Below are 11,704 nucleotides of genomic sequence, written 5' to 3' on the forward strand. Positions count from 1 at the left end.
CTGGTAGGATGGGGGTCCTGATGGTTAGTACAGGCTGGAACAGAAACCGAGGCGCCCACAGGCTGCTGGGGCCTGGGAGTAATTCCCCCTGGAAAACCGGAGGGGCCCAGTTCCTCCTGGTTTGAACGGATCTACCTTGTCTGGCCAGGGGTCGGGGAGGCAGAAAGTCCGCGAACCAGTGCCCCCTGAGAGTGGTTGCCACAGGGGTGCTCTTAGTAACACTTGGGTGTGGGACCCCAATGTGTGAAAAGTGCACATGGTCACTGTTTCTAACACTCTTCTTGCACTGCGCCTTTTAGGGCTGGGCCTTTTGGCTAAGTCCTGGGCAGTTTTTGCTACGGGCCTCAGGGCCTGGCCAGTGCATAATCTGCGCGGCGACTTTTTTAATTTTTTTCATTTATTTACCTCTCACGTTTGTCACTTTTTCACTTATGTGTGTGTGTTTTTTTCTATAGGATGTGGGTTCTCGGGCCTACCATGAAGTCTAGGGGGAGGATGTGTGGCCTTTTGGTTCCTTCCTCCCCTGTCCCTAGGGGGTTTTCTCTTCGGGAGAGCCCCCTTACCAAGTACTTGGTGGCTGGCTTCAGCTGGCCACAAGGAACGGTGGTCTGCCAGGCCTTTTGGCTAGGTGGACCACATGGGAACCTTGTTCCTGTCAGGAGCTTTGTGCCCCGGGGGATCAGGGTAGAGATCCAACCCCTTCGGGGGGGGGGGGGGGAGGACAAAGCACACCCCTAAGTGCAGTTTTTTGTCTTTGTGTTTTTGCACTTGCATGTTTTTTGTACACTTACGGGTTTTTCGTTTTTTCGCACGTTCGCGGACTAAAAAAAAAAAATAAGTAAAGTATGCTTATTAATTATAGGTAGAGTATAAAGTATAGCACAGTAAAGTATAAAGTGTAGCATAGTAAAGTATAAAGTATAGCATAGTAGAGTATAAAGTATAGCATAGTAAAGTATAAAGTGTAGCATAGTAAAGTATAAAGTGTAGCACAGTAAAGTATAAAGTATAGCACAGTAAAGTATAAAGTATAGCATAGTAAAGTATAAAGTGTAGCATAGTAAAGTATAAAGTATAGCATAGTAAAGTATAAAGTGTAGCACAGTAAAGTATAAAGTATAGCATAGTAAAGTATAAAGTATAGCACAGTAAAGTATAAAGTGTAGCATAGTAAAGTATAAAGTATAGCACAGTAAAGTATAAAGTATAGCATAGTAAAGTATAAAGTGTAGCATAGTAAAGTATAAAGTATAGCATAGTAAAGTATAAAGTGTAGCATAGTAAAGTATAAAGTGTAGCACAGTAAAGTATAAAGTATAGCACAATAAAATATAAAGTATAGCACAGTAAAGTATAAAGTATAGCATAGTAAAGTATAAAGTACAGCATAGTAAAGTATAAAGTGTAGCATAGTAAAGTATAAAGTATAGCACAGTAAAGTATAAAGTGTAGCATAGTAAAGTATAAAGTATAGCACAGTAAAGTATAAAGTATAGCACAATAAAATATAAAGTATAGCACAGTAAAGTATAAAGTATAGCATAGTAAAGTATAAAGTACAGCATAGTAAAGTATAAAGTGTAGCATAGTAAAGTATAAAGTATAGCATAGTAAAGTATAAAGTACAGCATAGTAAAGTATAAAGTATAGCATAGTAAAGTATAAAGTACAGCATAGTAAAGTATAAAGTACAGCATAGTAAAGTATAAAGTATAGCATAGTAAAGTATAAAGTACAGCATAGTAAAGTATAAAGTATAGCACAGTAAAGTATAAAGTAAAGCATAGTAAAGTATAAAGTATAGCATAGTAAAGTATAAAGTACAGCATAGTAAAGTATAAAGTATAGCACAGTAAAGTATAAAGTATAGCACAGTAAAGTATAAAGTGTAGCATAGTAAAGTATAAAGTATAGCATAGTAAAGTATAAAGTGTAGCACAGTAAAGTATAAAGTATAGCACAGTAAAGTATAAAGTATAGCACAGTAAAGTATAAAGTATAGCACAGTAAAATATAAAGTATAGCATAGTAAAGTATAAAGTATAGCACAGTAAAGTATAAAGTGTAGCATAGTAAAGTATAAAGTATAGCATAGTAAAGTATAAAGTGTAGCATAGTAAAGTATAAAGTATAGCACAGTAAAATATAAAGTATAGCACAGTAAAGTATAAAGTATAGCACAGTAAAGTATAAAGTATAGTATATGTACAATGCACATATAATAAAGTCTAAGTATATCTTTCCAGAGTATAATACAAGGACCTCTATGGAATCCCTTTCATCCCTACAGGAATATGTAGTCGTTATGGCCGGGTCGACATCTAAGTCATAATAATATAGACCGCCACTCGTATATTACTGAGATTAATGACTGCCGTATTGAATAGTCTGCACACTCATATTACATGCCACATATACAATGAAATAATTTAAACCAGGGGCCTCCAAACTACGGCCCCCCGGGGCCACATCTGGCCCCCTACAAGAATTTATCTGGCCGGCAGCTGGGGTCAGTGGCACATGTTTAATGTGAGGGTTAAAGTATAACTAAAGGCAAAACTTTTTTTGTTTGTTTTATATAGAGTGGAGAGGGATTAGACCCCCAGTCAGGTTTTATTGCTATCTGTGCCCCCATTAGGGAGATCCCTCCTCTCTATTTGTCCTAATTACCGTTATCATTCAAAGTGAAAGTAGAAGAAAATCCCACATTTTGGGTTGTCCCCAGAAAAGTAATAGAGGGAAAATCTTTCATTGGGGACACTAGTTCTGGTGACCTGGGGTCCCCCAGGAATTCCCTTATTTTGCTGGGATTTCCTTGCACTTCCTGTTTGGCTATAGTACAAGAAGTGAAGGGAAATCTCCCCAATGGGACACAGATGGTGAAAAAAAAAATATGACAGGGGTCATAACCCTCCCTTACTCTATCCAAACCAAAAAAAAAAAAGTTTGCTATTCGTTCTACTTTAAAGTCAGCCTATGATTTCTGCTTCAACCTCTCCCCCCATGTAATGGGGACAGTGATATAAGGGGGACTGTAATGGGTACTGTATTGATTATAAGGAGGGCTCTGAGGGGGACTCTGATGTAAAGGGCAGTAGGATAGGGACCCTGATGTAGGGAGGGCTGTAATAGGGACTCTGATGTAAGGGGAACCCACATGTAAGGGGGGCTCTGATGAGGATTCTGATGTAAGGAAGGCTGTGATGGGGACATGATGTAACGGGTACTATGATAGGGACTCTGATGCAAGGTGGACTTTGATGGGCACCTGATATAAGGGGAATTCTGATGTAAGGGGGACTATGATAGGGACCCTGATTTAAGGAGGGCTGTGATGGGGACCTGATATAAGGGGGATTCTGATGTAAGGAGGCCTCTGATGGGGACCTGATATAAGGGGGACTTTGATGTAAGGGGGACTATGATAGGGACCCTGATTTAAGGAGGGCTGTGATGGGGACCTGATATAAGGGGGATTCTGATGTAAGGAGGCCTCTGATGGGGACCTGATATAAGGGGGACTTTGATGTAAGGGGGACTATGATAGGGACCCTGATTTAAGGAGGGCTGTGATGGGGACCTGATATAAGGGGGATTCTGATGTAAGGGGGACTATGATAGGGACCCTGATTTAAGGAGGGCTGTGATGTAAGGGGGACTATGATAGGACCCTGATTTAAGGAGGACTGTGATGGGGACCTGATATAAAGGGGACTCGAATGGGGACCCTGATGTAAACGGGACTATGGTAGGGACTATGATGTAGGGAGGGCTGTAAATAAGGCCCTGATGTAAGGGGGACTATAATAGGAACCCTGATGTAAGGAGGGCTCTGATGGGGACTCTGATGTAAGGGAGACTATGATAGGGATCCTAATGTAAGGAGGACCATGATGTGGACCCACAAGTAAGGGGGGATTCCAATGGGGATTTTTTTCAGCCCAAGAATACTTGTAAAATATACAATGTGGCCCATGTACTGAAAAGTCTGGAGAACTCTGGTTTAAACCTCACAGTCACGCACTAATTTTATTTCACATTTATATAGCTCTGACATATACCGCGGTGCTGTACAGAGAGCACTAAACCAGTAGCAGCAGTCTCTGTACCAGAGGAGCTTACACTCTAATGCCCCCCCCCCCCCGAGTCACATACTGTAATTATTATTCTATATGTATATAGCTCTGACATATACCGCAGTGCTGTACAGAGAACACTACACCAGTCATCAGTCTCTGTATCAGAGGAGCTTACACTCTAATGCCCCCCCCCCGAGTCACATACTGCAATTATATATATGTATATATATATATATATATATATAGCCCTGACATATACCGCGGTGCTGTACAGAGAACACCAGACCAGTCGGTCTCTGTACCAGAGGAGCTTACACTCTAATGCCCCCCCCCCCCCAGAGTCACACACTGTAATTATTATTCTACATTTATATAGCTCTGACATATACCACGGTGCTGTACAGAGAACACTAAACCAGTCACCAGTCTCTGTATCAGAGGAGCTTACACTCTAATGCCCCCCCCCCCCCCGAGTCACATACTGTAATTATTATTCTATATGTATATAGCTCTGACATATACCGCGGTGCTGTACAGAGAACACTAAACCAGTCTTCAGTCTCTGTACCAGAGGAGCTTACACTCTAATGTCCCCCCCCCCTGAGTCACACACTGTAATTATTATTCTATATATATATAGCTCTGACATATACCGCGGTGCTGTACAGAGAACACCAGACCAGTCATCAGTCTCTGTACCAGAGGAGCTTACACTCTGTGTTGCATCCCAGTCACACACTATTGCTAACATACATTTATATATCACTGACATATTCCATAGTGTTGTACAAGGAACACCTGGCACCTGTGGGCGGGCACCAATGGTTCTCCTATCTATTCCCGCCCCTCCTACAAGGTCATAGCGTGGGTGGACTCCCTGATTATTTGTTAATTATTCATCACGAACAATCAACTGGGAGAGCTTAAGACGGACCTTTGGCCTTGTAAGTAGTTAGGTGGAACCGGGAGCCTGGAGGTGGCTAAACATCAGTTCTAGGTGGAGTCACCCTTTAAATAGGTCATTAAAAGTCCCAGCACGTCTTAATGCAGGGGTGCTCGACCGTTTGAAGAACGAGGGCCACTTAAGCGGCGTGGTAACCGGTCGCGGGACACAATGAAATGAAGTGGTTCACAATTTAAATTTTTTTTTTTTAATTTTAAATAGCATAGTGAACATTTTCCTCCCGCAGCCGCTGAATGCTGGCAGGAGGGGAAGGAAGAGAAGCCGGAAGTTGCAGGAGGAAGCTGGAGACGATCGGTTCCTGTATATGGCTCCCCTGCCTCCCCTCCTGTCCAATTGGAAAACAGAATGTGACAGGGAGGCCACACGGGTCCCCTGGAGCATGGGGCGTGGTCACCATTGCGATTCCTGATGCTGCACCAGTGGCTGGAGGGGATAGTAAAAACATGTCTCAGCTATGGGGTTTTACCACCACCCAAACCACATATGTAAATGAGACCTTAATTTCCTGAGCCCCCGATAAGGCTGCTTTCACACTGATGAGCTGCGGTTTACCTGCACCGTGTGTGCAGTGCACCTGCAGCTTCCCTGCGTTTTGCCATAGACTTTCTCGCAGCACACCAAACATGCAGAATATAATAGAAGTACGCTTCCCTACTTTAAAGTCAAGGGCCACATCAAAGGGCTCTGAGGACCCCAGGCTGAACACCACTGTCCTATTGGCTGCCAGGAGAAGGCAGCATTCATCATCATCATTATTATTATACAGGATTTATGGCGCCAACAGTTTGCTCAGCACTTTACAATATAACGGGAGACAATACAGCAAGTGGTACAAAAGGTAGTAACTGTGGGGGATGGACTGGTTGGAAGAGTAGAAGATTCCATTATTAGCTGAGGGCAGGATAGGCTTCCCTGAAGAGAGAGGTTTTCAGAGATCGCCTAAAAGTGAGCAGAGTAGGCGATAGTCTGATAAATTGGGGTAGAGAGTTCCAGAGAATGGGGGAAGCTCTGGAGAAGTCCTGGAGATGAGCATGGGAGGAGGAGACAAGGGAGCTAGAGAGCAGGAGGTCGTGGGAGGAGCGGTATGAATGGTTTGGGTGATATTTAGAGACAAGATCGGTGATGTAATTTGGGGTGGAGTTATAAATGGCTTTATACGTTATTGTTAATGTTTTGAATTTTATCCGTTGGGCAATGGGAAGCCAGTGGAGGGATTGGCAGAGAGGGGTGGAGGACACTGAGTGGAGGCCAGTGGAGGGATTGGCAGAGAGGGGTGGAGGACACTGAGTGGAAGCCAGTGGAGGGATTGGCAGAGAGGGGTGGAGGACACTGAGTGGAAGCCAGTGGAGGGATTGGCAGAGAGGGGTGGAGGACACTGAGTGGAGGCCAGTGGAGGAATCGGCAGAGAGGGGTGGAGGACACTGAGTGGAGGCCAGTGGAGGGATTGGCAGAGAGGGGTGGAGGACACTGAGTGGAAGCCAGTGGAGGGATTGGCAGAGAGGGGTGGAGGACACTGAATGGAGGCCAGTGGAGGGATTGGCAGAGAGGGGGGGAGGACACTGAGTGGAGGCCAGTGGAGGAATTGGCAGAGAGGGGTGGAGGACACTGAATGGAGGCCAGTGGAGGGATTGGCAGAGAGGGATGGAGGACACTGAGTGGAGGCCAGTGGAGGGATTGGCAGAAAGGGGTGGAGGACACTGAGTGGAGGTCAGTGGAGGGATTGGCAGAGAGGGGTGGAGGACACTGAGTGGAGGTCAGTGGAGGGATTGGCAGAGAGGGGTGGAGGACACTGAATGGAGGCCAGTGGAGGGATTGGCAGAGAGGGGTGGAGGACACTGAGTGGAGGCCAGTGGAGGGATTGGAAGAGAGGGGTGGAGGACACTGAGTGGAGGCCAGCGGAGGGATTGGCAGAGAGGGATGGAGGACACTGAGTGGACATCAGCGGAGGGATTGGCAGAGAGGGATGGAGGACACTGAGTGGAAGCCAGTGGAGGGATTGGCAGAGCCCGCAGGTTGCTGTTTTCGCCCAATCGGGTGTGTGAGTCACTCCGCAGACCCCACACTTGTGCCCTCTGGCCATTTGCTGGGGGACAGCTGAGCCGGTCCTGGCACTAACCCTCAATGTCATACAATCCGGCACTCTTTTATTGTCAATAGGACATCCCTGCCAATCACTGCCGAGAGGCTAAACTGTTCCTTTGGGGGTCATGTGATGAGGAGACTTGGCCGCCGGACTCTGCAGCTTGTTGTCGCGTGTTTTATTTGGCGTGTGATATTCCTGTGACCTCGAGAAGAACACATGGGGGAATCCGTAACGCCCCCCCCCCCCCCCATGTCCTCTAGGAAAATCCAGGAAAAGCACACATGGGGGATAGTCACCCAGAAGAACCACATCCAGGCACATGTGCGAGACGCCAAACCTGGGTTCATACAGCCAATGGACTGATTGCAGATGCTTCATTTTAAGGAACACGTATGTTTAAAAAAAAAAAAGGTTTAAGAAAATTGAAAAAAAAAACTGTACTGATAAAGAAATCTAAAAGTGTAACTATTCTGCTAAAAAAAGCATTAAAAGCTGAAGATTAATCAGCGTTTATTTTGCCGCTGCCCCCCCCCCTCCTTCCTTTATCAACATGCTAATGACATTTCTAAATAAACACTTTCTATTTTCATTACAGACCTTATTTAATTCCTTGTGCTTCTCTATGTAATGCAGGCAAATCATGGCTGGTGGGAGGGGCCAACATGATGTGACCAGTATGTGGCTGCCGTGGGCCAGACTGCCACTGTCACCTAGAGGGGGGTAATTCGAGTGACTGGGACCTTTCTGTGTGATATGATATTATATATGGAGCTGAGTCCTTGGCATCACTGAGCCATTCACACCCATTACCCCCCCCCCCCCCGGGGCGGACGCAATAATGAGCGGGGGAATCTTTTGGAAACGAAATCCCACTTTATTATTCTTTTTTGGATCCTTGTTCTATAGGAAATGTAATCAAATAGAAGAAGAGGAAAGCTGACGCTGTCTCCCTATGCTGGTGACTAAGCAGCCTTTCCACGACCTGGAGGTGTAACTGGCAGTCGTTCAGTGCTACTCACTTCAGATCACAGGGCAGTAACAATTTATTTTCTGGACAAACCTTTGGGGGTCCCATCTGGGGGGGTGAAGCTTTCCCCCAAAAATGATCTGTTATTGCAAATTAAAAAAAGTCACAGATGGTTGTTTTTAAAGCTGCACTCCAGGCACAAAATCTTTCATTTAAATATATTCCAAAAAGGATATAAATCCACTTTGTGGGGGGAGGGAGTAGCAGACACTACTGTTGGGGGGGGGGGGGGTAGAGGACACTACTTTGGGTGGGGGCAGAGGACACTATTGCGGGGGAGGGGGCAGAAGACACTGCCATGTGTGGGGGAGTAGAAGACACCACTGTGGGGAGGGGGGGCAGAGGATACTACTTTGTGTGGGGGTGGGGGCAGAGGACACTACCATGTAGCATAGTGGCTTAATGGTTAACACTTCTGCCTGGGATCCTAGGATCTTTGGTTCCAATCCCAACCACTGCACCACCTGCCTGGAGTTTGCATGTTCTCCCTGTGCCATGTGGGTTTCCTCCAGGTACTCCGGTTTCCTCCCACACTCCAAAGACATGCTGGTAGGTGAATTGGCTCCTGTCTAAGTTGTCCCTAGTATGTGTATGTATGAATGTGAGTTAGGGCCCTTAGATTGTACGCCCCTTGAGGGTTAGGGCCCTTAGATTGGACGCCCCTTGAGGGTTAGGGACCTTAGATTGGACGCCCCTTGAGGGTTAGGGACCTTAGATTGGACGCCCCTTGTGGGTTAGGGCCCTTAGATTGTACGCCCCTTGAGGGTTAGGGACCTTAGATTGGACGCCCCTTGAGGGTTAGGGACCTTAGATTGGACGCCCCTTGAGGGTTAGGGACTGATGTGAATGTACAATATATATGTAAAGCGCTGTGTAAATTGATGGCGCTATAAGTACCTGAAATAAATAAATAATAATAGGACACTACCATGTGGGAGGGGGGGTGAAGCACTGGACACTACTGTGTGTGTGGGGGCAGTGTACATTACTGGTGATGTGAAAGGGGGCAGAGGACACCATGGGGGGGGGGGGGGGGGCAGAAAGTATTACTGTGACATACTATGTGTTCTTCATGCTGTCTTTTTATTGGGGACTTCATTATTTTTTTTTAGGTGAAGTGAAATCTCCCCAATGGGAAACACATGGCAAAAAATGACAAGGGTCCCTGCCTTATGCTATCCAAAATGAGAAAAAAAAGTTTTGCCTTTAGTTCTATTTTAATTGCAGCATGTCAATAGCATTAGGGAATGTATATGTGTAGAATTTTACAAAGTACACTATATTGCCCAAAGTATTGGGCCCCCCTCCAAATCATGTAATTCAAGTGTTCCAATCCCCTCCAAATCATGTGATTCAGATGTTCCAATCCCCTCCAAATCATGTGATTCAGGTGTTCCAATCCCCTCCAAATCATGTGATTCGGGTGTTCCAATCCCATCCATGGACACAGGTGTATACAATCAAGCCCCAAGGCATGCAGAAGGCTTCTACAAACATTGGTGAAAGAATGGGTCGCTCTCAGGAGCTCAGTGACTCCAAGCGTGGTCCCGTGATAGGTGGCCCCCTGTGCAATAAGTCCATTCGTGACATTTCCTGGCTACTAAATATTCCACGCTCAACTGTTAGTGGGATTATAACAAAGTGGAAGCAACTGGGAACAACAGCCACTCAGCCACCAAGTGGTAGGCCACGTCACATGACAGGGCGGGGTCAGCGCATGCTGAAGCGCACAGTGCGCAGAAGTCACCAACTGTCTGCAGAGTCAATAGCTAAAGACCTCCAAACTTGGTGTGGCCTTCAGATGAGCCCAACAACAGTGCGTAGAGAGCTTCATGGAATGGGTTTCCATGGCCGAGCAGCTGCATCCAAGCCAATCACGCTTCTCTGTCTGGCAATCGGATGGACGTATCTGGGTTTGGCAGTTGCCAGGAGAACGGTGTCAAGTGTAAAGTTTAGTGGAGGAGGGATTATGGTGTGGGGTTGTTTTTCAGGGGATAGGCTTGGCCCCCTACTTCCAGTGAAGGGAACTCATAAGGCGTCAGCATACCAAGACATTTTGGACAATTTCATGCTCCCAACATTGTGGAAAGAGTTTGGGGATGGCCCCTTCCTGTTCCAACATGACTGCGCACCAGTGCACAAAGCAAGGTCCATAAAGACATGGAGGAGCCAGTTTGGGGTGGAGGAACTTGACTGTCCTGCACAGAGTCCTGACCTCAACCCCATAGAACACCTTTGGGATGAATTAGAGCGGAGACTGCGAGCCAGGCCTCCTCCCCCGACATCAGTGCCTGACCTGACAAATGTGCTTCTGGAAGAATGGTCCAACCTTCCCATAGACACCCTCCTAAACCTTGTGGACGGCCTTCCCAGAAGAGATGAAGCTGTTATAGCTGCAAAGGGCGGGGCCAACTCAATATTGAACCCTACGGACTAAGACTGGGGGGCCATTAAAGGTAATGTGCATGGAAAGGCAGACAGCCCAATACTTTTGGCAATATAGTGTATATGATAATACACAGCAATAGGCTCAGAATACGTTATATACAATATACATGAAGCATCTAATAGAGGCTCTATATACAAAATGTAATATAAAGTGTGTAGAAGGTACAAGGTTCACATACACAGAAATGACGGCACACAGATAACAGATATCAGTGTCTGGGAGGAGCCCTGTGTAGGTGGAGGTGGATGACAATGTTTTAGGACTGAACCTTATTCCACCCCTGCAGACTTTGTACCTGAAAATTTGGTGCCTTTAGGGACTCGTCCAGACATGCAGCCAGGGGACAGTATAAGCAGGCGACTGAGCTGTGGCTATACAGCCCCCTGACTGCCCACCTAAACAAGGCCACGGAGCCACTCAGAGCTGTACACATGCCGCAGCAAAAAGGACGTGTCATAGTTGGTGGGCGGTGCTGCCACCAAACTTGATCCTGAAAGCAAATGGGGTCATTCCGCAACCGTCCTGCAACCGTGTGCAATGTGGTTGCGGTGGGCCAGATTTTTCAGGGTTAAAAGAGAAGGTGAGGAGACATAAAATATGTAAAGTATTTCTTTATTTTGCACGACATATATATCAGGTTAACAAGTTGGATTAAGAGGCATATTCAGTTTAGTGGTATCATCAGGTTAAAGCAGTATTAGACACAAAAACAAATATTTATTATATTGCAGCTTACCAATTCCTAGATTTGATAGCTGCATTTGTTTTCTTTTTTTAGACTTTCTTTCCTTTATTTTCAGCTGGTGATCTAGCCAGTAAGTCTGTTATTTTTCAACAGAACAACCTTCCCTTTCCCTTTCCATTCCCATTCCCTACCCTTTCCTCTTCCCTTCCCCTTTCCTTCCCTTCCCCTTCCTTCCCTTCACCTTTCCTTTCCTTCCCCTTCCTTCCCTTCACCTTTCCTTTCCTTCCCCTTCCTTCCCTTCACCTTTCCTTTCCCTTCCCCTTTCCTTCTCTTCCCCTTTCTTTCCCTTTCCATTCCTTTTCCTTCCCTCCCCCTTTCCTTCCATTCCTTTCCTTTCCCTTCCCCTCCCCTTCCCCT

Source organism: Staurois parvus, unplaced genomic scaffold, assembly GCF_062004578.1.
Source record: "Staurois parvus isolate SC_StPar_1 unplaced genomic scaffold, SC_StPar_1.0 ptg001167l, whole genome shotgun sequence".
Taxonomy (NCBI): domain Eukaryota; kingdom Metazoa; phylum Chordata; class Amphibia; order Anura; family Ranidae; genus Staurois; species Staurois parvus.